Raw genomic sequence first — 14,101 nt, 5'->3', positions numbered from 1 at the left:
ATAGCCTAAGTACCGTTTTTAAAAGATGATTCTGCCAAGGGGGTCCTTATACACGATCGCGGTCAAGCTCTCGCGATCGCGATGGCTAAACAGAAGAGCCCAGGAAAAGGCTCTATGAAAACGCGAGAGGACCCATGCGAACTCTATGCACTGGGCCACCTACTCCTCGCTAACGCGGGGCCCAACACACTAACGCGTAAGGCAACTGGGTTGCCCAAGCCCTGGTCGAGGCTTCTACGTGAACACGGCCTGCCCAATGCGAACGCGAAGGACAAAGGGCCCAGGCCTCCGTGAACGCGTCCCTGTGTATACGAACGCGAAGGGAAAAAACCTCCAGTCCCCAAATCCTTCACCGCGAACGTGAGGGTGTGTCCGCGTTCGCGAAGAAGGAAACCAGAACAAAAAATCTGGTATGTTCAACTTAACTCCGGGCGGTCCGAAACACACCCGAGCCCCTCGGGACCCCGTCCAACTACACCAACAAGTCTATAAATATAATATGTACTTGCTCAAACTCTTGAAATGCGTAAAACAACAACAAAACCAAGAATCACACCCCAAAACCAAGTTGAATCAAAATATGAACTCCAAGTTTCCAAATTGCTCCGAATGCGCGAATCATACTTAGACTACTTGGAATGACACCAAATTTTGCGTGCAAGTTTTAAATCATCATACGGAACTATTCTCGATCTCGAAATCCCATTTGGACCTTGATAGGATAAAAACCTACTCCAAACCAAATTTAAAGAACTTCAAAACCTTCAAAGAACAAACTTTCACTATTAAGCACTGAAACGCTGCCGGGTCATCCAAAACCCTATTCGAACATACGCCCAAGTCCAAAATCGTCATACGAACCTATTGGAACTGTCAAATCTCAATTCTGAGGTTGTTTACTCAAAATGTTGATCGAAGTCAAACTTAGCCTTTTTAACAAACCTTAATGAACCAAGTGTTCCGATTTCAACCCGAACTCTTCCAAATCCCGAATTAACCATCCCCGCAAGTCATAAAATAGTAAAAGCACCTACTAGAAGTCTTATTTAGGGGAACATGATTCTAGAAAGCAAAACAACCAGTCGGATCGTTACACATTAGTTCTCTTCTTAGAGAAGCTTGTTCCAAAGACCCGCAGGGAAGAGTTGCGTAGGCAGTTTGAGCAGCTATGCCAGGAGGGCATGTCAGTGACCTAGTATGACATAAGATATTCAGAGTTGGCTCGATACGCAATATGGTTGGTTCTGTTGCTCCCAAACGCACATGCAAGTATACATGGTCGTACAAGTAATATAGGATTGTAAGTCCAGATATCGTACCCACAATTAACTATTTACTAAATTAAACTAAGACAACTAATCAATTCAAGTGATTTTATAAAGTGTGATTATTTAACTACAACTAATTTAGTGTAGCAAAATAAGAAATTAAAAGAAACAAGTCAGCAAGCTTAAAGACGAATTCAATGGGAGAGAATATTCTAGAGCTATAGGTTAGCTAACAACCCCGTTGAGTCTTTCACTTAAATTGTCTAATTAGTTTATCTATTTTATTTGTTGACAAGGTTAATATTACTCATAGTATTCTACCGAAGTACTACTCGCCTATTAACGCTAACCTAACACCTATATTCCTATGGAATTAAGATTAACAAGAACGTATTAATAATTCCCGTATAGTAACCAAGCAAGGCGATTATGTATATTCCTATCCTAACCGCAAATTCGTTCCTGATGCTCAGGTTCAAGATCTTGATCTACTCAATCTTATATGTAATCTAGAATTTCCTCTTCCGAGTTCAATCCTAGATTCGTAGATAGTATTCAATTGGTGATCAAGCAATCAAATAATTAAGCGCAAGATTGAACAAATAAACCAATATGATAAAATAATAAGAACAATCTAAGCTTCAAACCACAATGTTCATGTAGCACTCACAACTCTAGAACTAATAAACTATGAGATTAAAGGAAGAGAAGAAAAGAAAAACTAGTTGAAAGCTTACTCCAAACGTGGTTTGCGTTCCCCTACAGGAATTCTCCTTCAATATTTGTTAGATCCCCCCAAATTAGGTTTAGAACTCCTTTTATACAAGTTGGAGGTGTGTAGGGTTGAAATCACCAAGTCCCAACCGAATTAGGATGAATCCGCCCTTCAGCATCTCGCTTGGCGGCTGGCGCGGAACTGGACAGTAAACTTTTTAGCCTACTGTCAATGACATTTTGGTTGGTGCCTGGTGTCGCGCCTCGTTTTCTCTTGAAAATGGATTTCGACATGTGACAACTCTTTTAAATGGGTATTAAAAGAGAAGAGTCGCCACCTAACGGTTTAAGGTGCGTTAGGGCACCTATTTGCAAATAACATTATTTTGACTAGTCAACGTCACCAAAGATCGGGTAAGGGCTCAAATTACCTCAAAGAGAAGGTGTTAGGCACTCTTCGAGGTCCACAACTATGGGTCCCGGCCGAAGTTTAAACTATGTGGGATAATCCGATTATAATTGTCCTAAGTGATCATATAAGTGAGGGAAGATAAGGAATTTAGAGGTTCTATTATGAACATGTGGAAGGAAAATCGGGCAACAATTAAATTACATAGATAATCAATACTAGTCTTTGGAGGTTACAAGGTACAACTTAATTAGTCTATATTCGATGACTAAGTGTGATCAATAAACATATAAGGTAATAGGGGGGGTCCTAAGTTTTTTAGCCTAAAGGATCACCCCGTGTAACATAAATAATACTTCGCAACTCCCTTAAGGTAGGGGTTTCTCATATTATTCAGCGGGCAAGGACTATCATCTCTTGCTACCCGATTACTATGTTAAAGTTGTTTACCTAAAGACGCTCTAATTCAATTTTAGGTCGTGTCCTATGAGTGCACTACCTGTCCCATGCCTGTGGTCCAGGAGGGTTTGGACCTACTATTTGGGTGGTTCTAGACTCTACTTAGGGTGATAAAAAATAATAAAACTAGGTGCACATTCAAAACATATAGGACTTTACATAAAATCAATAAAGGGCTCAAGTTAACCTCCACACATAAACAACAAATGCACGCGGGCAGATTTAGGCAGTAGACGATTTTAGAGTTAAGTAGCATGAGAGCCCTTGAATCCTATAGGCATGGTTTATGTGTGATTCTGATTTCCAGCATTGTACAGGCAGCATTGCAGCTTTAGATTAACGCATTGGAAGATAAAAGATATCAAAGGTCCTATAGGCATGATATCTAATTGTTTGCATAATGAGTTGGTACACTACTTGAAAGCGCAGGATTAACAACGATGATTTTATAAACTTGCTTCTTAAGCGGGCAACAATATCCTATGGACAGTATTTCAAATGGTTGATGATAGAATCTGATTTTTTAATACTTTATCAATATAGGCATGTCATCTAAGTGTGACAGTACAACGAAGCAACAAGAGTAGTCAATTAATTGATTAAGATCCTACAGTCATGATATCTAGGTGAGCAGCGTAATAAAGCAATAGAAGCGACTGATTGATTGATTGGTTGAAGCCCTATAGACATGGTATTTAGACTAGCGAAGCACATGTTATTTCATCCTATAGGCATGCTGTCTAAATGTGCACAATAGTGGACATGGAAAACAAGTATAGGAAATTCTTAAAATAACATGCTTTGAATGGTGTACAAGTATCAGACATGTTAGGTGAAGTGTCTGATTTTTTATAGGCATGATTTCTATGAGCGTGTAGAATAGGAGCACGTCAAACGAATAGCAAACAAGACAGTTAAATCCTATAGGCAAGTTTTTAACCCATTCATGTGAGAATTAGAATACCTCTACCCCTTTTCACTAATCTCCCCCATCGTTTGTTTACAAATTATTACATGCCCAAAGATAAAAGAAGAAACAAATACAAATTTCAACATGGTTAATTTGACATGGCAAACTAATAACATGGGTTAAATCATTAAGCAGGTGAGAGCATGCAAAAAATAGACATAGCATCACGAGAGTTGAGGAAACATGCCATTTAGAGTTAGCAGGGTAAACACACACAAAATGCACATGTTAAGCTTTACAGTGTGAGTCTAGGGTAGAGCATGGTTCAGAATTAGTCCAAAATGGATTTTAAAACTATTAATCTAAGTTAGGAAGGTCTAATAGAGACATAGTCAGAGGATGACAATTACACATAGTAAACAAGCAAACATGCATGATCTATAGTAGCTAATAAGAATCTTAATCGTGCTGAGTATAACAAAAAGGTTCCTTAGTTCAAAAATATCATAGTAGAAGACATTTTCAACTTAAGGTCAAGTAGAGTAGACAAATTTTAGAACTTAAACCAGTCAACGATGCGCATCACATTACAATTCTTAAAGCTACATGTTTGGTTAAAGCATAGGATTCATGTAAATAAGGACAACAGTAGAGCCTACATAAAGGATTTAGAAACTTATTAAGACAAATTTCGGACAGGCAGTAATTCCTTAGAGTTTCAGGGCAACCTTTCAAATTAAGACATAAAGATACATTATTAAACAGTCAAAGTGAGATATTAGGCATTCATAAACACAACAACTTCGAACAAGTGTCACAACCCAGAAAATCTTCTAATCATGCTAACTTATACAAATCCAGATGAAGAATTACAAAAGAAAAATCAAACAAAGGTCGACATAATATCATATTAGCTTTGAAAAGCCCACATAACAGGGATATTCAAAAGCATCAACACAAATAGGGAAGAAACATAATTGAGAGGGCTTGAACACTTACTAGTTTGCAAATTTAACAGCAAATAGAGAAGAATCACCAAATGCCAGTAGCAAAATAAGAACAACAGTAGGAATTCCACACCCCTAGTGCGTCAGAGTTCACATGGGCTTCGAACGAGCCTCGAGCAGTACTCGTACTAGAGAGGTAATTAGAGACAATTCCGATGACCTTGGCTTTCATCCAGCCACAACCTAGAGTGAAGATAGTATAGAAGAATGAGAGTATAGAGAATAATAGTAGTGGTAACGGTAGTTGTAGCAGTAGTCGTTAAGACCTTAGAGAGGAAGCGGGGAAGGGAGTTTATATAGTAGTTAAATCAAACGAGTAAACAAGGAAGGAAAATTAAGCAAACTTAAAAAAATAAAGAAGAAAAATACACATGCAATCAGTGAAGTATGTGGAAAGGAAAGAAATCAAACTTCAAACCCTAGTTAGGGTTCAATGCTTAAAATCTGCCAACTAGTATGAAGAATTGGGATTTTCTTCATGTATATGGACAAAATATTGTCCAAATCTCCAAGATTGAGGTTGATTCCAGTCCGATCTAGGAGATGGTACTTGCCAAAATTGGACAAGTACCTAGGTAATACCATAAACGTGTGACCAGTAGCGGAGGAATATAGATATGGTAAGCAAATAATGGAGGAATCCCATTATTAACGGGATTAGGAGAGGAATTTAAGGGGGAGGCAGCTAAGGTTCTTCAGATAAAGAAGGAGAGTGGAGAGCATTCGGAGGCGGCGATCCCAGGGAAATAAGGATTAGGGTTTGGGTAATTAAAAGTGGTAGGGTAGTTGTGGGCCGTTGATCTCTCAAGATCAACGACCAGAATAAAAAAATGAACGGGGTAGGTTTGTTTAACCGGTCGTGGCCGGGTTGGATTAAAAGGGTCTTTTGGTTTGGGTTGGAGGATTGGGACAAGGGTTTTGAGGCCTGGGCTGGTAGTTTGGGTCCGAAAATTGGCCTAATTTGAGAAAGATTTTAAACAAAAGAAATTAAGGAAGAAATAAATTAATAAAATAACTAAATAAATATAGAAATACTACTTATGGAATTTAATATTTTTAAAATAATAGCTAAAGATTGTAAAACATAAGAAATGTTATTTTGACCTTAATAAAATAGTAAATGCAATTAATTGTTAAAGTATAATCTACTAATGCAAATAATGTATAAATAGTGTAAAATGCAAACGTAATTATATAAAAATATTATAGAACATGTATGTGAATATAAATAATTAATTTGGATAATTGAATCACCCCAAAATAGTTTGAAGCGATAATTAATAAATATTTGAACAATTTAAATGCAAGAAAAAATAATTTAAAGCTTTAAAAATTATGAAAAATTACAGAAAATACTTATATGATTATTGTAAATTGAGTGATGATGCAAAATGATATTTGAAAAATATATAGAATATATTATAAAATATGCGGGCAAAATTGGATATCAACAGCTGCCCCTCTTTACCCGTGAATGATGAAAGAATTATTGGGTAAAGAAAATGATGACCAATTTTGACCGAAATAAGCGAGGATGATGCGGTTTTTTGAAAAGATGGGGGCCAAACCCTAGTTCTTGAATTGCCTACATATCCCCGGTGTTACGAGAATCAGGCCGCGTATAGTTCCAGATCCAACGACGACCGAAACCGATGGAGTTATTGTAAGAATGGTTATATTTTTTGAGGAAATATCTCTTGCATAGGATGGTGTCATGAGTAACAGATAATTTCAGGCGGAGCTATGAATGCGAATTTGAATATTACGGTTATTCGAGGTAAACGTTTGTGCAGTTACGGAACAAAGAGTAATCAATTGCCGGTCATTGGTTACGTTTGAGATAGTCAAGGGATGTGAACCTTATGAACGGAAACCGGATCGAGAATTGCTACCGTTTGTAGAACGGTTACCTCCCGAGTTACTTGCAAAACTTAAGACCCGGTGCACGCAAATATATAGGGTTATTGTGAAAATTTAAACATAATTCAAATGGTGTCCTCGGGCCATGAGGATGATGCCTCTGGACTATGAAACCTTTGAATAATGATGTGAAGTTTCAAGAGATCCTCATACAATGGCATGATGTCTTCGAGCTATGAGGAAGATGCCTTCAGACTATGACGCCTTCGAATAATGTGGCGATGTTTCAGCCCATGAAATGCAAAGATGTGGAGATATCGATCGTTTGATGGAGGGAATAACTGATGCTTAATCATATGCGGTAACAAAATGAGGTAGCGTTTAGCCTGGTATGTGTTGAGGGCAGTGCTTAGCCCTATGCATAGAAAGGCAGCGTTTAGCCTTATGTAATAATAGAGGCAATGCTTAGCCTCATGAAAATGTAACGGAGGCAATGCTTAGTCTCATGCAAAGAAAGGTAGCATTTAGCCTTATGCAATAACGGAGGCAGTGCTTAGCCTTATGCAAATGTAATGGAGACAGTGCTTACTCTCATACAAAGGAAGGCAGTGCTTAGCCTTATGCGATAATGGAGGCAATGCTTAAACTCATGCAATATAATAGAGATAGTGCTTAGTCTCATGCAAGAAAATGCAATGTTTAGCCTTATGAAATAATGGAGGCAATGCTTAGCCACATGCAATGTGATGGAGACAGTGCTTAGTCTCATACAAAGCAAGGCGGTACTTATCCCTATGCAATAGAGGAGGCAATGCTTAGCCTCATGCAATGTAATAGAGGCAGTGTTTAATCTCATGCAATTAAAGGTAGCGCTTAGCCTTATGTAGTGATGAGGTCAATGCTTAGACCTATGTAATATAAGGAGGGCAGTGCTTAGCCCTATGCAGGAAAGGCAATGATTAAATGTTATAGGGAAAAGTGGTCCTTAGCTTGACGCGTTTGTGCTTGGCGACTTTTGTCGGTGTGAAGATAGTGATCTTATTATATGTATATCTTTGCGAACTTGCTTGTTATGTCCATTGTGCATGCATCCAAAGAAAAATCGTGAGTTGTGGGGGGGGGGGGTGAAGGTTGGTCTGTGCCTTTGATTCTTCATTTCGCCTTTGCTCCTTGTATTGATGCCTTGTATGGGTCACCCTGGGTAACATCTGGCTACTATAAAAAATGCAATTTTCGAAAATATGAATTTGTGATAAATCATTTGTGAAAAAAATGCAGTTGTTCAAAATATGTGATGATGCATAAAACAAATAATTTGTCGAATCGGGGATCGTGACACATTTTGAGACATTGCAACCATCCCTCCTGAAAATTCTGTCCCAGTTTAATGCATACTTTTGGCAATACACTTCTTGGCGATCCTTGAAGTAAAGAGATTGACAAAACTCAAAATCTTGCCCCAGTTCCTGACCATAGAAGGGAAGGAAGATTTTGTTATGATGTGACCGAACCCACATGGCTGCCTACATATTCTCTCTTAAACAGGAATCAGGTCAAGCGTAGTTCAAGTTACATCAAATAGAAAGTGCAAACATAATCTTAAACATAATATCTCTTGACTGCGTCTGAATTGATAGGTTTTGGCCATATTTCTCCATCCATCTCTGCGATAAGCACTCCTCCTGTCAGCACTCGATGAATCATGTAAGGTCCTTGCCAATTAGGTGAGAATTTCCCTTTTGCTTTGTCCTGATGTGGGAAGATCCGTTTCAACACCAACAGCCTCTGTGTGAATGGCCTTGATATAAGCTTCTTGTTGAAAGCCCTTACCACTCTATTCTGGTAGAGTTGACCGTGACACATTGTGTTCATCCTCTTACCGTCAATGAGAGCCAGTTGCTCACACTGTCTCCGTATCCATTCCGCATAGCTGAGTTCAGCCTCTTGTTTGATTCTTAGGGAGAGAATCTCCACCTTAGCGGGTATAACGGCTTCAGTACCGTAGACAAGTAAATAAGGTGTTGCCCCAGTTGACGTATGAACTATGGTGCAGTACCCGAGCAAAGCAAATGGTAGCTTCTTATGCCATTGCTTGTATTTGTCCACCATCTTCCTTAATATCTTCTTGATGTTTTTGTTGGTGGCTTCTACGGCTCCATTCATCTACGGCCTGTATGCTGTAGAATTTCGGTGCTAGATCTTGAATGTTTCACACATGGCTTTCATCAGATCATTGTTGAGATTGGCAGCGTTGTTAGTAATGATTGACTCAAGTACTCCAAATCGACAAACAATACGATCCCAAACGAAATCTGCTACGACCTTCTTAGTCACAACCTTATAGGAAACGGCTTCAACCTATTTTGTGAAATAATCTATAGCCACCAAAATAAACCTGTGTCCGTTTGAAGCAGCATGTTTAATTGGCCCGATGACATCCATTCCCCAGGCAGAGAAATGCCAGGGTGAACTCATTGTATTGAGTTCACTGGGTGGCACTCGTATCATATCAGGATGTACCTCATTGGTGGAACTTCGGTACATACTTGATGCAATTTGTCTCTATACTCATCCAGAAATACCCTGCCCTTAATATCTTCTTGGCCAAAAAGAACCAGTTCATGTGAGGTCCGTAGGTTCCGGCGTGTATTTATTCGAGTAATCTAGATGCCTCATTGGCATCGACACATCGCAACAACCTCAAGTGAGGAGTCCTTCTATATAGAATTCCTCAGCTCTGAAAGAAGTGGCTGGCGAATATTCGGAGCGTTCGCTTCTGAGTATGTGTAGCATTCTTTGGGTAATCTCCTTTCTCCAAATACTCCTTAATATCGTGGAACCATGGATTTCCATCAGAATCTTCTTCAATATGAGCACAATAAGTCGGCCAATGCTTGCCCCTTGACCACCTTCTGAGTCATATTGATGATGTCGAACTTACTTAGCAATATCTGCCACTTTGCTAACTTACCTGTAGGCATGGGTTTCTAAAAGATGTATTTTGGTGGATCCATCCTTGATAAGAGATATGTAGTGTACGCACAGAAATAATGTCTCAACTTCTGGTCTATCCATGTCAAAGCACAACAGGTGCGCTCCAGCAAAGAGTACCGGGCCTCGTAAGGTGTGAACTTCTTACTCAGATAATATATCGCATGCTCTTTCCTACCGGTTTCAGCATGCCGCCCCAGGATGCAACCAAAAGCTTCGTCCAACATGGAAAGATACAACATCAAAGGTCTTCCTGGCTCTGGTGAGACCAACACAGGCGGGTTAGATAAGTACTCCTTGATTTTGTCAAAAGCCTTTTGACATTCTTCGGTCCAGCTCATCGCAAAATCTTTCCTCAGCATCTTGAAGATTGGCTCACATATCAACATTGATTGTTCTATAAAACAGCTGGTATAATTGAGGTATCCTAGAAAACTCATCACATCCTTCTTGTTCTTTGGCGGTGGCAACTCCTGAATAGAAAAGGGTCGTTGTGGCCCTCTATAAAACATCCACGTACACCTCTATTTCCTTGTGTATCATGTTGTGGAAAAGGGTCGTTGTGGCCCTCATGTAGGTAGCCCCAATGTTCTTCAAACCAAGTGGCATCATTTTGTAACAATATATCCCCCATGTTGTGATAAAGGCTGTCTTTTCATCGTCCTTTTCGTCCATCCAAATCTGGTGATATCCTGCGAAGCAATCCACAAAGGATTGGAGTTCATGCTTGGCGCAGTTTTCGATCAGTATGTGTATGTTGGGCAACCGGAAATCATCCTTAGGACTTGTTCTGTTCAAATCTCGATAGTCAAAGCACACTTTGACTTTCCCATCTTTCTTCAGAACCGGCATAATGTTGGCTAACCAGGTTGGGTACTCGACCACTCGAAGGACCAAGGCTTTGATTTGTTTGGTAACCTCTTCCTTTATCTTCAGACTCATATCCGGTTTGAATTTCATGAGCTTCAGTTTTACCGGCAGGCATATGGGGTTGGTAGGTATCTTGTGAGCTACTAAGGATGTGCTTAACCCAGTCATGTCGTCGTAGGTCCATGCGAAAATATCCTCATATTCTTTTAGAAACTAGATGTACTATTCCTTCTCTGACGGTGATAGATGAATGCATAAGCGAGTTTACTTGACCGCTTTGGAATTTCCTAAGTTAACTGCCTCAGTTTCTTCCAAATTGGACTTTGGTTTGTTCTCAAAATTCTCTACTTCTTTGAAAATTTCCTCAGGTATTATATAATCTTCCAAATCTTTCGAATCTCTTTCCTTATGTTGCGTTGTCTCATTACATGTCACAATCGTAGGTTCATCAAGATATGTAATAATTACGATGAAAAGAATGTAGAAAGATAATAATAAATAAATGAAAAGCAATAATGCATTAATAAAACTTAAATTGTCAACAAGTACGACTCGATGGCTCTAGTAATTATTTCAAAACAAATTACTGAAAATTTCTTAAATGCCCAAAAACAATTTAAAAACAAATCATGCTAATTCTGCCAAGGCTACCCAGGGACTCGGCGAGCCTGGGATGGTGCAACAGTCTAGTTCTTGAGAACGACTCCTTCTTCCACTGTCTGAATGGTAAGGTCCTCCTCTAAAATTGCACTGCAGTCCATATTTTCCTCGTCCAGGAACAACTTCCTTATGCCGTCTAAAACCTCATCTTCCTCAGATCCCCATATTATATCAGCCTGGCAGAATGTATGGTGCAGCGGTGGTATGGGTTGTTTTAACGGGTAGTAATTGGTATGCCACGACGGTGTCCGATCCTGGTATTCTTTCATAGTATATTCATACCCGAGACCAAACGTTGTGCCATGATATTGCGTTCGTATGGGTTCTGTGATCCCCTAAAGATTTCGGCCAAGAACCTTGCCTGGTTCATACCTTAACCACATCAATATGCCTTCTATATTGTTGCTCCACCATCGATCCTTCTCAATTGCATTTACTCGCTCAATATGGTGGTATGTTTCTCCTCCCAATTTCCTTCTGTTTTCGATGACTGAAACAATTTGGTTGGTGTAGATAGGGTGCTTCCATCTCTGTGAATAATCACCTCGTGATGATTCCACTTGAACTTTACAGCCTGGTGTAGAGTAAAAGTGACTACCCCATTTGCGTGTATCCATGGTCGTCCCAATAACAAGTTGTAAGTGGCGGATATGTCTAGCACTTGGAATTCAACATCAAACCAGGTCGGGCTCATCTACAGATCAAGGTTGATTTCTCCAATAGTGGCTCTTTGAGATCCATCGAACGCTTTCACATTCATGCTTTCCATTCGTATCTCGTGCAGGCCTTTACCTAGCCTTTTCAGAGTAGTCAGCTAACATATGTTCAAGCTTGAACCCCCATCTATTAGAACCATGGCAATGAACTTGTCTTCAAATTGCACAGTGATGTGCAACGCTTTGTTGTGGCTCAACCCTTCTGGAGGTAGCTCGTCCTCATGGAAAGTAATCTTGTGACTCTCCTACCATGTTACACATTTCCCTCTAGTGATACCAGCGTACACATAAGCTTCACTTAGTACCTTCATCAGGGCATTCTTGTGCGCGTCTAAATTTTACAACAAAGACAAGATGGAAATCTGGGTGGAAGTCTTGTTCAGGTGATCAACAACAGAGTATTCCCTCGCAAGTATCTTCATCCAAACATCGTCAGTGCCTGTCTCCACGACTAGTGGCTTAGATGTGGTTTCTCTACTTGTTCCTTCAAGATTCTTAGGTGCAAAAGCTATGCCAATTATGGTCATTCCTTGTGCAACACCGGTCTCTTCCATCTTGGTTTTTCCTTTTCTTCTCACCTCCGCCACATAATCCCATGAGACAGATCAGACTTATAAGATGGTGTTGTATCTACCATTAAAGTGAAAGGCTTATCTACCTTGACCTCAAATTGTGCCTGGGTTTGCACCACAATCGGTGAGAGGGTGACATAAGATGTTTTAGGATCATCCCCCTCTCGAATAAGTCTGATGGATCCCTCCTGATCCAATTCCTCATCAGTTTCTATCACATTCACTCCCTCGCCCCTATGATACGGGAGAGGATTATTACGGACATTTGGTGCGACTTCATTTGCTTGTATAACTTTGGTGTTGATCAGTGTCTGAATCTTGTCCTTTAACATGCGACATTCCTTAATGGGATGACCCTTCATGCTTGAGTGATAGGCACAAGTTTTGTTGGGGTTAACCCACTATAAAGGGTTCTCAACAGCAACAACAAAAATGGGGGCGACGTAACCAACGGCCTTTAATCTCTCATACAATGTGGCTATGGGTTCAGCTATTGGGGTGTATTTTCTGGGAGCTCTGCGGTCAAAGTTTGGTCGTTGCTTTGAGTAGCTTTGGCAAGCAAATGGAGGTGAATGGTAATACGCATGTTGGGTATTATATGTATGGTAGGTGGTGGCGGGGTATTGGTATTTTGGAGGTGAGTGTTGATATGTGGGTGAAGGTGTTTGGTTTGTAAGGGGAGACTTAGGGCCCTAGGCTACCATCACGGCACCCACTTCTTTCTTCATCGAGATCCATCCCGATTGCAAGGCTTTGTTTGTGGCTTGCAGTGGCTCGAAATTCGTCACCATTCTGCTCTTGATTTCTTCTTCTATCGTTTCTCCTAACTTGATGATGTCTGAGAACTTGTGATTCTCGATGACCATCAACCTTTCGTAATACTGCAGATCCTGAGCTCTAACAAACAACTTGTTCATTTGTTCTTCTTTAAGTGGTGGCCTCACCTTGGCGGCCTCTGATCTCTAACGAGTAGCATAATCACAGAAGGTTTTTGTTGGCTCCTTCTTGAGGTTCTGGATATAGAAAATGTGTGGCGTATTCTTCTTATTGAACCTGAATCTATCTATGAAACCTGATGCCGTGCTCACCCAATTTGTCCACTTCTTCAGATTCTGGCTAATGTACCAAGATAATGGATCTCCTGTAAGACTTCTCATGAACAATTTCATGCAGAATTGTTCATTCTTACCCACTCCCACAAGCTTGTCACAGTAGGTTCTCAAATGCACCTTAGAATTACCAGTGCCATCAAATATTTCAAACTTGGAGGTTTGTAACCCTCCGGCAATTCTACATGTTGATGGATACATAAATATTTGTAGTTTAAACCTTCAACACCCTTTCTGCCTTTAACACTCTGGACTCCCCCTGTTAGTTTTTTGAGTTCTTCTTCCATGTTTCGAATGAGCAGGTCCTTCTTGGTTGGCTCAGGTATGTATAGGGTTGTTACGGGATATGGGGTAAGGTTTCCACGTATATCGGGTTGCCTTGATGAGTTCGTGGAACTTGGGTATATGGGTGATCATTGATTGGAGTTTGAGGGGGATCAGGGGTAAGATGTGGTAAGTTTTGAGGAATGTGATAAGTGGGGATTTATGGATTCGGGTCGGGTAATGGTAGTGTTGTTGAGGGGTTTGTACTGGTGGTGGGTTAAGGTTTTGAGGA

Source organism: Nicotiana tabacum, chromosome 15 (genome assembly GCF_000715075.1).
Source record: "Nicotiana tabacum cultivar K326 chromosome 15, ASM71507v2, whole genome shotgun sequence".
NCBI lineage: Eukaryota > Viridiplantae > Streptophyta > Magnoliopsida > Solanales > Solanaceae > Nicotiana > Nicotiana tabacum.
The sequence above is the reverse complement of the archived record's forward strand: the minus strand, read 5'-3'. Positions refer to the sequence as shown.